This window comes from Poromitra crassiceps (genome assembly GCF_964638095.1).
Source record: "Poromitra crassiceps genome assembly, chromosome: 9".
Classification (NCBI taxonomy): domain Eukaryota; kingdom Metazoa; phylum Chordata; class Actinopteri; order Beryciformes; family Melamphaidae; genus Poromitra; species Poromitra crassiceps.
In genome coordinates, this window is record NC_139630.1 from 3106384 (window position 1) to 3120585 (window position 14202).

General features: G+C 46.1%; 1 pseudogene across 1 annotated transcript; it reads left to right on the forward strand.

The window, feature by feature from the left end:
* The first annotated feature begins 4585 nt into the window (after window positions 1-4585).
* On the forward strand, window positions 4586-12043 carry LOC310782969 (SPRY domain-containing SOCS box protein 1 pseudogene; annotated as a pseudogene). The gene is made up of 2 exons: window positions 4586-4667; window positions 11235-12043. The product of its transcript is annotated as an SPRY domain-containing SOCS box protein 1 pseudogene (transcript).
* The last annotated feature ends 2159 nt before the right edge of the window (window positions 12044-14202 follow it).

Here is a 14202-nt window from a genome sequence, read left to right on the forward strand (position 1 = left end):
AACAAGTTGCAAACCATTAATACTTACGCTCACACGTATAGTGATGCAGCTGTGTTTGAACCAAATGCTGTACAATAACGTAACAAACTCTGATAGGACACATAGGCTGGCGTGTGTATGTATTCCAGTAAATATAATAACGCATCCGTTATTGCATACGCATAAACAACAAACTAACTTTTATCAATGCATCAATTTGGTCATTCAGTGGCATTTTACTGCCATATAACATTTTACAACGTAAAGCAATGTAGTTCACACGGGTACAAACTCTAGTAGTCATCACATAACATTGCAGATAACTAATATCGCGTAGCACATCAGTAATCTCCAAAAACACAGTGTTGAAACACACTAGTGCATGCTGGGTAACTCTGCTCTCGTTGAGAGACGGGCAACCGGCATAGTCATACACCATAGTCTGTATTCAATCGTTTTCAATTCAAACCTGAAATTGAAACCTCAATCTGTATTGATCATATTTAATTCAAAGCTTAATAGGCTTATAGCCTATCAAAATTATCATGGTGATGTCACAATTGGATCTGGAGTGGGAAAAACATGGAAAAATACATAATATCACACATGAATGATGAAGTTGACTGGAATGTTTCAGTGTGTCATGTTTACCTGTGAATTTGTGGGTGCGTGTGTTTGTGGCTGGCTGTGAATATGTGTGTGAGTGGGTGGGTGGGTGGGTGGGTGGGTGGGTGTGTGTGTGTGTGTGTGTGTGTTGCCCGGATGGAATCTACAGAATAGCCTTAGGAATACCCAGAATGCTTTGCTATACATTAGTAGGCTATACTAGCTAAGATAGCCTGCTCAACATGCAATTATGGAATATTTGCATGCACAATATGCAATTATGGAATATTTGAATGGTGGATACATTGTACATTGTATTGTACATACATATAAGCGGGGCATGGGAGGAAAAAACTGTGGGGCCTCTATGGGTGAGTCAGAGAAATACGTGAGCAAGCAGCTATTCATAGCTTTCAAGGGGGCGTTACGTGCTGCCGGGAACGCCCACCTGATCTCGCCGCTATTCGTAGCTTTCAAGGGGCGTTACGTGCTGCCGGGAACGCCCACCTGACAGTCAAAAACAAACAAGTTTATTTAAAACGGAAGTGATTGCGAAATCGACAGAACACCGGCCGTGGTAATAGACAATGTCATGTGGGGGATGGGGTGGAAAGGGGAACCTGGGGGCCGGTTGAGTCAGAGAAAACATCAACAGACAGTGGAATCTGTCGTTGGTGTTGGGGGTGAGATGGGATGGGAGGGACAATTAGTTATAGACATATTAGTTTAGTAGCTCCTAAAATGGGCCAAATGTATTTGGCCGAGATCAAAAAACTGTAGACAGTGGAAATGGTCCAGCTGGGTTTGCATAATGATTGCTCAAATGTATTTCCCCCCCCCGAGATAAAAAAAAAAAAACGGTGGTATTTGTCGTGAGCTGTGGTATGGGGGAAAAAGGGGAAGTGGCCTTTGGAGGCCTTTTGAAATAATCACTTTTCACAAGAAAGTGATTTAAAAACAGAAGTGGCCTTTGCAGAAGTACTGAAATAAAGCATTTTTGCTCAAAATGGCTTTAAGCACAAGGCAAAAATGGAGAAGTGCACTTTGCAGAAGTACTGAGAAATTGATTTTTACCCAAAAAGAAACCACTTCCCCTTTTTTCAAAAAAGGGAAGTGGCCCTTTTTGAGGAAGTTCTAAAAAATTGTTTTTTTTTTCTTTTTCTAGGGTGATAGCCCTACACTACTACTCGCCTCTTCCCACGTTCCCCCTGCTCTCCCTCCCCTGCACCCTCTCACCTCTCCTTCTCTGTCCTCTCCTCCTCTCTGTCCTCTCCCCTCTCTCACATTCCCCCTGCACTCCTTCCCCTGCACCCCCCCACCTCTCCTTCTCTGCTCTCTCCTCCTCTCTGTCCTCTCGGGGGGGGGGGGGGGGGAGGAGGGGGCGGAGAGGTCTGTTCCCTCCGCCGCCTCCTCCTCCCGCGTTCCCCCTGCACCCTCCCACCTCTCCTTCTCTGTTCTCTCCCCATCTCCCCCTGCACTCCTTCCCCTGCCCCCTCCCACCTCTCCTTCTCTGTTCTCTCCTCCTCTCTGTCCTCTCTGGGGGGGGGGGGGATGTGGGACGCTCCCCCTGCTTCTCTACCCTGGCTCTCCCTCCCCTGCACCCCCATCTCTCCTTCTCTCCTCCTCCACATTCCTATTTTCTCCCCACCTCCCCCTCTCCTCCGTCTATATTGCTCATTCTCTCCCCACCTCCTCCCTCCCCCTGCTCTCTTCTCCCCCACACCTCCCCTCCCTTCCCCTCTCCTGCTCTCTCCTCTTGCTCCTTCCCCACCTCCTATACCCTCCCCACCCCATCACTCTCTCACATTCCCCCTGCTATTCTCCCTTCTCCTGCGCTCTCCTCTGCTCTCCCCTCATTCCTATATTTTCTATATTATCAATTGTTCAAATGTTATCTTTATTCTGTATATTCTTGTTACTGTTGTGTCAGCTAGAATTAGCTAGACATACTTTCTGTGAAGCCCTCTGAGACATGCTTGTGAATTAGGGCTATATAAATAAACTTGACTTGACTTAACGTGCTTGATTTTTAATTTGATAGGTTTGTTATTAGAATGTAATCCATGAACCATTTTAGATTTAAAGCATAAACTATTTTCGTTGAACTATGAAGATTTTGCAAAAAAAAATATATCTATATATTTTTTTTTATTACATTACATTTACATTACGTCATTTAGCAGACGCTTTCGTTTTGTCCAAAGCGACTTGCAATATCACAATTTGTCAACAGTACAGAAAACCACTATGCAACACAATCAATGACAGCCAAGATATTTTGATAGACTAGCACCATGTAGGAAGTAGTTTGAGAAGGAATAAGTAACATGTATAATTTTTTTTTTATTAAAAAAAAAAACTTTTTTTTTTTATATATATATTTTTTTTTTACCTGAAAACTTTTCGCGGACCCCCTGGCAAAGTGCCACGGACCCCTGGGGGTCCGCGGACCCCCATTTGAGAACCACTGCTCTAGGAAATTAGGGCAATTTTCAGGCAGATCGCACATAAAACGGCGTAGCTGTGGCCGGACAAATTTAATACTAATGACAATGATCTTACCTTAGAGCAAGAAGATGCAGCCTTTTGTAAAGTGTATGGTTAGTCCCGGCTTACTGCACAGCACTTGTCAATCATCTTGATGAAGTGTCTACTTTGACACAGAATGTAGCACGAGATAACTGGCGTTTCAAAACCTCTCTCCTTCTCTGCCTCTGTCTTCAACCCACAGGGTGAATGTTGGTGGTTTCTCCTGCCTCCAGCCAGTTCCATTTGACACAAGTTGTTCCAGAGCCTGGTGGAGCCTCACGACGCCCTGGCAGACCTCTGATACACACTCCCACACCACCAGAACTGCTGGCCCACCAAGTCCTCCAGAGCTTTGGGGAGAATCTACAGCTGGACAGTGTTGGCATCTGCAAGGGTCCAGTGTTGGAGGGTGTTGTGTGCCACCTTAAATTGCTTTCATACTCTGGGTTTTGTGCAGCCCTTGTTGAAAGGGTGTGACATTAATATTTTCATGGGAAACTGGTTGATTCCATAGACTTGATCAATAAGCTCTCACTAAGAGAAAAATGTGAGTGGTAACTGCATTTTGGTGAAACTTTATGTGGGGGGGGGGGGATGACAGTCCATCTTATAAATGTATTCTTAAATTGGCAGAGTTTGTACTAACTACTTTAAATTTGCTGAGGGCTATCACCTTCAGGTGAGTAGTGGTTCGATGGGCAGTACTTGTAGGTCCCAGCTCTGCCAATCTATAGGTTTGTCTTTTTGAAGAAAATAACATCTACAATCGTACAGAGAATCCATTTATAGATTAAATATCTAAGTGGTTTCGAAACATTGATGACATCTGTTTGAAGGGGACATCACATGTTCTGCTTTGTATATTTATTTCAAATTGGGGCAAGCCTACTATGTGGGTTAAACATTGTCAATTAGAACAAGTGAACACAAGACTCCATAAAGAGACATTACGGATTACTCAATAGCAGTACATTTCAATGACTTGAAAAATTACATCTCATCATTCAGGTTCCAGGGCATTGAGAAAGTGACTCTGCCATGGAGAGGTGGACCTATTGATGAAATTCTTAATAGAAGAGATGTTTAATGGATAAACTTTGCAAACGTTCTCTTCCAAAGGATTGAATGAGATTCCATGGCATGTCATGCTGTAAGGAGTTTTTCTATCAAATTAAAATACCTTTGGAGTATTCAAGATACATTTTGCACACTTGAGTGACTTGTGAAACGTGAGCCAGATGTTTTCATGTATTATGCAATTTCTGTAAATATCATTGTAAATAGTCGTGTTTGTCCACAACCAGTGTCTTATTTTGCTTGTCCTTGTACGGTTATGCCAGGTACATGCATTGTAGGCCTAGTATACATAGCAATAACGGGACACATTCAATCCACAATAAAGCATTTTTATTACACCTTCCTGTGTCCGCTGCACTCGGGACCAGCTTTCATTGGATGGCTCAGAGGTTAAATGACGACATCGGGTTCGCTGGAGACATCACCACACATGATTGCACTGGGTTTCCTGGATATGGAGGCCAGTAGCCACAATGGTAAGTTAAAAATGTGACAGACCACGGCAGACATCAAACTCAGAAATCCTATTTTGGGATAAAAATGGTGACTATCACCCAAAGGTGACTAGTTTGCATCCCTGAAGCAATCATGTTTAAGCACAATTCATAGATTACATCTCACCATCTAACAAATTTAAAATGTGGACAACTCAAATGGTGCTACGCTACTGGTTAATATTACCCTGGTGATTAAGGTCCAGCCGAGCACATTCTGTATAGCTGAGACAATTAGATATGCATTTATTTTGTCAATGTTAATAGCAAAAAAAGGCCACTTACAACTATGCCTAAGATAGCCTATTGGTACATTTGAATGTAACAATACATCTTACATAACAAATCTTATACTTTTACTTGGTAAATTTCACATAGCCTACATAAAGCAAGGTTCTCTAAGCTCTTCAGAAACCATAATAATTTTTGGGTTTCATTCAATATGTACATGGATACCCTTATCCTTACCCTTATGAAATAGTGAAGGCACACTATTATTATGCAAAATTCTTTTCTGCAGCTAGTCCCCAAATAAGGTGTAGCCTACTGACTTTATTGAGTTTATATTGTTTATATTAATTCTTTCTTTCAGGTATTATTTGGTTCGCAAACTGTTACCTTGAATTGTGCCTAAATGGCTATGTTCCCCATGTATGTATGTATCAATCAGATTGATTGTATGTTTATTTTTTTAAAGTGACCAGGGGAATTGTTAACAGAACTGATAAGCAGTAACATGAGATGACAGCTCTGCTGCCTGACACTCTTGTGAATAGAGATTAAATGTTAGTGTAACTGTCAAAACAGTCTATACAGGCTATACAGCACATCCCCCTTTTGAAAAATAGGCTAAACAAATCTACTAGCCTACTACTATAAAGTTATACCAATACTATAAATTTAACACTACTCATACTCTCATAATTGATGAGACAATGTCGATTAAGGTTAGTTTAGCGCAGCCTGACATGGATCAATGTTCAGCCACCTTTCATCCATTAGCCTATTCATCCATTGCTTTGGTCTGGATTGGTCTGGCTATGCAAAACAGAGGGAGGGACCACAGAGGGACTCATTACCCTACTGAGAAGCGCCGTAGAAAGCAGCGTTTTAGATGGGTATTTTACGCCGTAAAAAACGGCGTTCTAATGACACAATTGAACGCCGTAAAAAACACAGTTTTTTCCGGCATTGTACGTCGTAAAATACGGCGTATTTTACGGCGTTTTTTACGTTTTTAACGGCGTAAAGAGCGGCGTTGGGCCGGAAACCATGACGATATTTGACCCTAATGGCCTGCCATAGACTACGGGCAGGTAAGTGTGTTTTAGTAGCTATTAACGCTAGAAAATGTTAGACCAGAACACAGGTAACACATTTTGTAGTCGCTCATAGTCATATTGATAGGATTTCTCTCCTCAGATCTTTGGTTTTTTGATCAAACATTTCCTCATTAGGCCCAATTGGACTCAACAGGAGGCGGATACTTCAGCATGGCCCAGCATGCTGATATGAAAATTTGTTAATTCAAATATATCTTTAATTGTGTTTTAAATGTTCTGTTCTAGGTCCCTGAGTGAGCTGCTGTGAGTTTGTGTAAAGATAAACTTTCTCCCTTTCTGACAGGAGACATGGTGGCTTTGGGGATTAACCATTAGAGGGTTCAGTGGAAATTGAACAATGTTTTGTGTGTGACAAGCTGTTATTTTAAGCCTTGTTTAAGGAAGGTCTGGAGAACATTACACAGGGTCTCCTTGGCCGACTGGTTAGTGAACGGATGGCCGGGTGGATAAGCTGCACAAGGACGGTCATTTAGGATATGGTCGGGGCAGAGGTCACGGAGATTGGCCGACAAAAGGACATTCTTTTAATGGATATATGTCTCTGCTCAGTCACTTAGTCACTGTGGGATAGGACTGGAAAACAACACAGAGTTTATGGCTTTTCTCTAAGACAAATGGCTACAGAACATCAACAGAGGGGGGGGAGCCACATTCCACAAAGCACCACAGGATGCAAAGTCTTGGTGAGAAGGATCATAACATTGTATTCATATATATCCTACTGATTGACTGAGTGGGTTTTGATATCTGATATGAAATAAAGATTAGACTATACATTCGATGTGCTAACCTTTTTTCCCCCAGAAGAGAGGACAGGACCTGTTCTGGAGACGCAGCACAGAGCAGAGAAGAGGGGCCCGGGTTCGAATAGGCTTTTTGGTCTCTGGGAAGATAGAGGCTCAGTGTAATGTGAAGTGGTAATAGAGAGATGACTGGTTATCTTATGAAATAAAGTTTAAGAGCATACATTAGATGCGCTGATTTTTCCCCAGAGAAGAGAAGATATGCACAAGGACACAGCACCAATGAGAGGAGAGTCTGAGGTTGTGAACAACTTCAATTAGTCCCACTTGATACACAAGGAGAGTGCTATAATATTTAGATAAATAATAGCCTATTGTTATTACTGCAACTATAGAATGGAAAATAAATGTATAGTCAAAATAGTGGTCATATTAAAGTTGAATCTGCCGACCGAATTGGCAGGTAGCCGTCAAATTAGTTGATAATTGGTAATTGATAAGAGTTTCCTCATCCTGATTAAACAGGGTGAGGTTTTCTCTGATTTGTTGAATTTAACTTAAGGAACTATCCTCTTCTCTTTTTACACTCATAGAGTGGTTTTAGATTAAGAGATAGTAAGTTTGAGCTGTATGATGTTTTTTCCAGCTTCAGACTGATTAGCTGAATTTGATCTTATTTAGGATGTAGAATTAGATTGTCTAGTCTAAGAGTAAACCATAGATAAAGTGCTATAGGATTTCTAATAGGTAAATAGCTAAATTAGCTGACCAAATTATAGGAGTTGAAAATAGGAATTTAAAGTAAATATATTGACAGTTGCTTTGGTAGACAGGGAAGTTTATGGATGACTATTTCAAGTGAGGGCTAGTGCTGTGACCTCCAGTGGAAGAGCCAGGTCACATGATGCGGACCAAGAGGAGGAGGAGAAAACACGCCTGCCAAGTAGGAGTGACAGAAGGAGAGATTGCCTAACTACCAATACCAGCCCAGCAGTGAAGGGTGTCACTAGATGGAGGAGGAACCTTCGGGGAGAGACCAGCCCACACCAGAAGAGAACGCCCCCAAGGAAATGCACTTTAAAAGCCCACGCAAAATATTAGAATTGGTAGGTTTTCAAGGGTCTTTTTTGACCTGCTACATATTTGCTGTTAGGAAGGACCACTGAAAATTCACCTCGGAGATCTCTGAATGGGGTAATATATAACTTGACCTGCTTTGTACCACTATGCAATATTCTCTATATAAAATAATGTTCTAAATATCAGAATTGCTTGTTGTATTGGTTTTTCATATATCTGGAATAATTGGACATGCTGGAAAGGTATTAACATATGTCAACACCTTCTGATTGGAGTGGGCAGTTTTTATCTAGGTTGAACGAGGCACAGAAAAACCCTTTCCATCAATATGGCAGACTATGGTGGGTTTCTTATGGCGGGGAAGACTGTAGCCTACTACCCTGCTAGCCGGCGCGCTCATGTAATCTCATTAGTCGGCTGCGTCTACAGCATTCATGTACTAAAAGCTATATTTTCGATGTATCTTGCTCATTCAATGGCCGGCCGAGTTGTAATATATTGTCATGTCATGATGTCTTTGGGTAATTTATAAACTAAATTAATTCAGCTTTTTTTTTATATCTATTTGTTTTTGTACTGCTATTTTACATTGAATTCAACGAGTGGCCAGGCGCGCATTGCTGAGAAGCATGACAGGAAGAAAAAAAATCGATAGCCTACAATGTCTACGTCGGATTAGGTGTCCAAAAATCAGCAGAAACGAATATAAAAAGATCAGAACTAAAATGCGCTCATGGGAAACGGATTTACACTTTGAAATGCGCATAACTGGGCCCGTGCAGTGTTTTACTGAGTCTCTCTGCACGCGGCTGCATTCTGCGACAGTCTTGCACGCAGCCTAATAGATTAACTGAGAGGCAGAAGAAAAATACAACGCAACAGCGCTCACATTTTACAATCTGGAAGCATTTCTATAAGAAGAAGGCTATATTGTCGTTCTGGTCTAGGCATTGGGCAGAAGACTGTAGCCTACAATGCAGCCAAAGGCATTATCTCTTCCTCTGGCGTTAATGGCAGTAAGTAGCCTAATCCCAAGCCACACACACAGCTTTTGAGAAAGAGGGGAGCCGCGGCACTCACGGCAGGCTAATTTGAAAAAAGCATTTTATTGGGCAGAGAAAAAAATAGAATGTTTCGGCGTAAAGCCTTTGTCAACACACAGCTTTTCCCTGTGCGTCCAGACGACGTTTTAAGAGCTCATTATATGGCAAGGCTCGTGCGGACATCGCGCTGGGGCAGATACTGTGAAGTGATCAGCTGCATTATTGTACAATGGTAATAGTGACAACAGCCCGTGAAAAGTTGCATTCTACAACAGCATGAGTGAATACTGGATTCTGATTGGCTAGCAACAGTGGTAAATTGGGCAACAATCTACAGTTCGGCTCCAACCGCAATATCACTCCGCTGACTCCGTTCCCTGTGCTGACTCCGCCCACAGAAGATTTGCAGTCTGCAAATCTTCAACAAGGAAATGGCCATCTCTAACACAAGGAAATGTCCGATTTCGTAGTAACGTTTGATTTACTGGGTGGATTGAGTTTTGAGCAGTGGTTAGATGAAGATGAAGGTGAAGTGAACAAAGAACGACATGGTGAAATTGGGGAGAGAGAACTGGCTGAGCTTGAGTTGTCACGAGTTCGGACTAGCGGGAGGTCGGACTAGCGGGAGGTCCGACTAGCGCCCGGACCCCGAACCTGGGACTGTCAAACAAACAAACGCCCTCTGCCGTCACCAGATATCAACACACCACCACCAAAACAGGCTGCTTTAGATAACTGTTTAAATAACTGTACTTTTACAGGCAATGTATCAATAACTGTGAATCCCGTTAAGGAATAGGTTAGTTGTTTTTTGGCTCAAAGGCAACTAAATGTTTAGTGCAATCATTGATCTTGTGTATGGAACTATATTCTGTGGCGGAAGGATAAATGTATTCTGAAACCAGTAATGATTATAAATAAATGAATTGGATGTTACAATTGTGTATTTTTTATATTATTTGGTAGCTGTTGTAGAAAACAAATTTACCACTCGAGGTCGGGGGTTGTTGGCTGATTTACCACTGGTACAGGGTTTATAGCACTCGGCTTCGCCTCGTGCCACAACCCTGTACCAGTGGTAAATCAGCCAACAACCCCCTTCCTCTCGTGGTAAATTTGTTTAATGAAACGCTACAGTATGTGCAGTACTGAGTGCTACATCAGCACACGAATGAACCACCAAACAACTCTGTGCTGCTTTTAATCTCTGTAAAGCATGCTCTCAACACAACACATTTACTTGGTGAAATGACTAAAAATGAACAGTTGCAAATCAAAGTTTAGCCTCCCGCATGCATGCATGCAAGAAGTGAGGTCTCCAGACCATAGTTCAAGCAGAAGGCCACTCACGCGTAATCCGATCTCAACGTGGTCAGTCAAAAATCCTAGTATGACGTCTGCTATGACGTCAAACATGACGTCAGTTAATCCTCATATATATAGCAAGGGTTCTATGTCACCTCTCTCTCTCTGGCCGATCATAGCAGCAGCAGCCCACGGCAGTCCATCTCCCTTGAAGCCGGCCTCCGAAGCGTTGTTTTGCACCAGATCCGCAGACCGAATCAGCACCCACAAGCCTTCTCTACCCGTGGATATTCCCATTCCTGGCATGTTGAGTTCCGAGCCAGGGCAGCCCATGGACTGTGACGGCAGCCTAGACATCGGTCCCCTGTCCGACGAAAACGTTGGCAAAGCGACCGGACCACAGGCTGCCAGCATAGCCCCGACGAGAAGGCCCAGCGCGCGTTCCCGTGGCACGGGGCGCGCCACTGCGACGGCCCGTGTAACAGAAGACGAAGCGCCGCGCCGTGGACGCCCAAGAACGCGTGCGAGCGTGCCGGAGGGAGAGGCCGCTCGGCGCGGACGTGCGAGAGGCCGCGGGCGAAGACCAGTAGAGGCAGCTGCCCCGGGAGCCGGGAGCCGCCGAGGAAATGCAGGCCGCGGGGCCGCCGCGAGACGCCACGTACCTCCTGGTCGCACTGACCTCCAGGCCGCCGCCCCGGAAGCGGAAGCGGCCCCATTCGTAGCTCCGCCGAGCCGACAGGGGTCGTCAAGAGCCATTCTGCTGTCCCTGCTAGATAATAGCAGATCTGTAGAAGCTCGTCTGAGAGCCCTGGAAACCCCCCCCCCCCATTCCCCCCACTCCCCCCACGTTAGCCTCAGCCCAGCAGCAGCCGATCCTGCCCGGGCCATTAAGAGCCATCCTGCTGTCCCTGCTAGATGCTAACAGATCAGTGGAGGCTCGCCTGAGGGTGCTCGAAACCCCCCCCCCCATTTCCCCCACGCTCGCCTCAGCCCAGCCGGCTCAACAGCCGATCCCGCCCCCGCCCGCGCAGCAAGCCGACGTGCTCCCCACCACCACCCAACCCGCCCGGACGAATACCCTGGCATCCGCCACGCCCCCGGAGCACACCAAGCCCTCCCGGCTGGACCGGCTGCTGGACATGCCGCCCGCCGGCCCGGACGTCCAGGAGCAGCATTCCTGGAACAACGACGACCGCTCGCTCAACATCTTCGTCAAGGACGTCAACAAGCTGGTGCTCCACCGCCAACCCGTGGCGCAGAGCACGGACGCCATCCGCGGCCGGGTGGGCTACACGCAGGGACTGCACGTGTGGGAGATCAGCTGGGCCACGCGCCAGAGGGGGTCCCACGCCGTGGTCGGGGTGGCCACGGGCGACGCGCCGATACATTCGGCGGGCTACACGGTCCTGGTGGGAAACAACACCGAGTCCTGGGGCTGGGACCTGGGCCGGTGTAAACTCTACCACGACGGCAAGAACCACGCGGGCAGAACCTACCCCGCCTTCCTGGAGCCCGACGACACCTTCATAATACCAGACTCGCTGTTAGTCGTCCTGGACATGGACGAGGGGACGTTAGGTTTCATAGTGGACGGACATGACCTAGGGGTGGCGTTCGGAGGACTTAAGGGCAGGAAGGTGTACCCCGCAGTGAGCGCCGTGTGGGGACACTGCGAAATACGAATCCGGTACATAAACGGACTCGATCCGGATCCCCTCCCTCTGATGGACCTGTGCAGGCGCTCCGTGCGGGCGGCTCTAGGAAGGGACCGCTTGAGCGGAATCCACGGACTGCCCCTGCCCGCCTCTCTCAAGAGCTACCTGCTCTACCAAGGACGGGGTTGACGACCACAGCACCGAGCATACCCCGGAGGACCAGTCACCCGTGGACGCGAAAGGACCCATGAGGAAAGTATCAGTACTTCAGCATTTAAACGGGCAATCTACCAGTCCAGTCCCACAAAGGGCAATTTAAGGCATGAATACTGCAAACAAGCTGTACGCTGTGTAGACATAAAAATAAAAAATAAAAAAGACAATAAATACAATAAATGACACTGATAAAGCAAGATCCCTGATTACAGTGTATCCAACACCACAAAGGAATATAGGTGTCAGATCAATACAAATTAATTTCAGTCAATACAACCCAAGTACATATTAGACTTGTTCAAGGGTTCAAATCAAAAGGTCAAGGTACAGACCTAGTCTAGATAAACCGACCACTTCTCGTACTGTGGCTGTTCACCAGTCGAATGGCCTCTGGAACTGGCCAGCGGGAGTCACAATAATAATAATAATAATTATAATAATAATAATTACAACAATAATAATAATAACCACGCAAGGGGCCATTCTAACACCCCTGGCCCACGGAGCTTGTCTGAGCATCAGCTAGAATGAGTGTTACTGCATAACTTCGGACCGAAGCCAGACGGCCCAGGGAATGCTGACGTCTTTCCATGTTAAGCTACCCGGTCTTAACACACCACCTCCTGTTCTTAACGAATTTCAAAGTAAAATGCCTCTGGCATTTCTTCAGAAGCAGAATCAGAATGACTTAATGATCCCCGAGGGGAAATCGGGACAGGTTGCAGTAGCTCGCTCACAGTACACACATAGCTTAAAATAAAATGAACAGTAGTAAATGCAACGCAAATGCAATATTAAGCAATATTTTTTTTTTCAAAAACATAGCATAGAATAACTAGTAAATGCGCTAGAAGCAAAAAAAAATAAAAAATAAAAAAAATAAAAATAAATAAAATAAGTGGAATGTCTAAGTAGCAAAATACAAAACACGTCAGGTAAGTATACATTCCGTGTCAATTATCATTATTGCACCCTGGACTATATTAAGTCGGCTTGCCCTATACGCCACACGTGGCTCAGCCAGGCACAGTTAACCTATCGGCTGGCTCAGTCTCAGGGAGACTGAGCGTCTCCGAGGTGCTCTGTAAGAGAGGCATTAAATAGACTAATGGCCACAGGCAGGAATGATTTCCTGTGCCTCTCCGTACTGCATCTAGGTGGAATCAGTCTCTCACTGAACGTACTCCTGCGTTCGACTAGCACGCCGTGGAGTGGGTGCGAGTCATCGTTCACGATGGAGCGTAGCCTGGACAACGTTCTCTTCCCTGACACCGCAGCCAGAGAGCCCCGCCGCCCCAGCACACAATAGCATACAGGAAGGCACTAGCCCCCTTCTGCCCTTTCTCGTTCATGGCTCACTACGTCAAGCTCAGGCCTCGGACCGGCCCCTCGGCTCCCCTGCTCCTCATCGCATCCTGTCACCACACGACAAAATCCCGGTTCACCCTGCACCTCAAGCAGACGCTCCAGCAATGCCACCCCCGACGAAGGACTACTCTAGCCACTCCTTCAGGATCGGAGCGACCACCTCGGCCGCCGAGCAAGGAGCGCCCTCCGCCTCCCTCCAGCAAACGGGCCGCCGGCCCTCATCGGCACATCGTCATCGCCCGGAACAATTCCCCCTTCTGCCCCTTCTCGTCCATGGCTCACTACGTCAGGCTCAGGCCTCGGACCGGCCCCTCGGCCCCCCTGTTCCTCATCGCACCTTGTCACCACATGACAAGATCCTGGCTCACCCTGCACCTCAAGCAAACGCTCCAGCAATGCAACCTCCCGACAAAGAACTACTCCAGCCACTCCTTCAGGATCGGAGCGGCCACCTCGGCCGCCGAGCAAGGAGTGTCCTCCGCCTCCCTCCAGCAAATGGGCCGCTGGTCGTCATCGGCATTCTCCAGCTACATCCGCCCGGAGCAGGCGGCCATACTGGCGGCCCAAAGAACCCTCCTCCCTTAAATCGGTGAGCATGGCAACAAACAATGTCCCGGACTTCCGTGCCGATGAAGAAAATGTCTCGTTGGTGGTGGCTCCCCGAAAGCACGGCGCCAGCAAGGCGCAGTAAACTCCCCGGCTCATTTTTGGGGGGGGAAAGAGAAAGAGAAGAGAAAGAGAGAGCAAAAAAGTCAGGGTAGTCG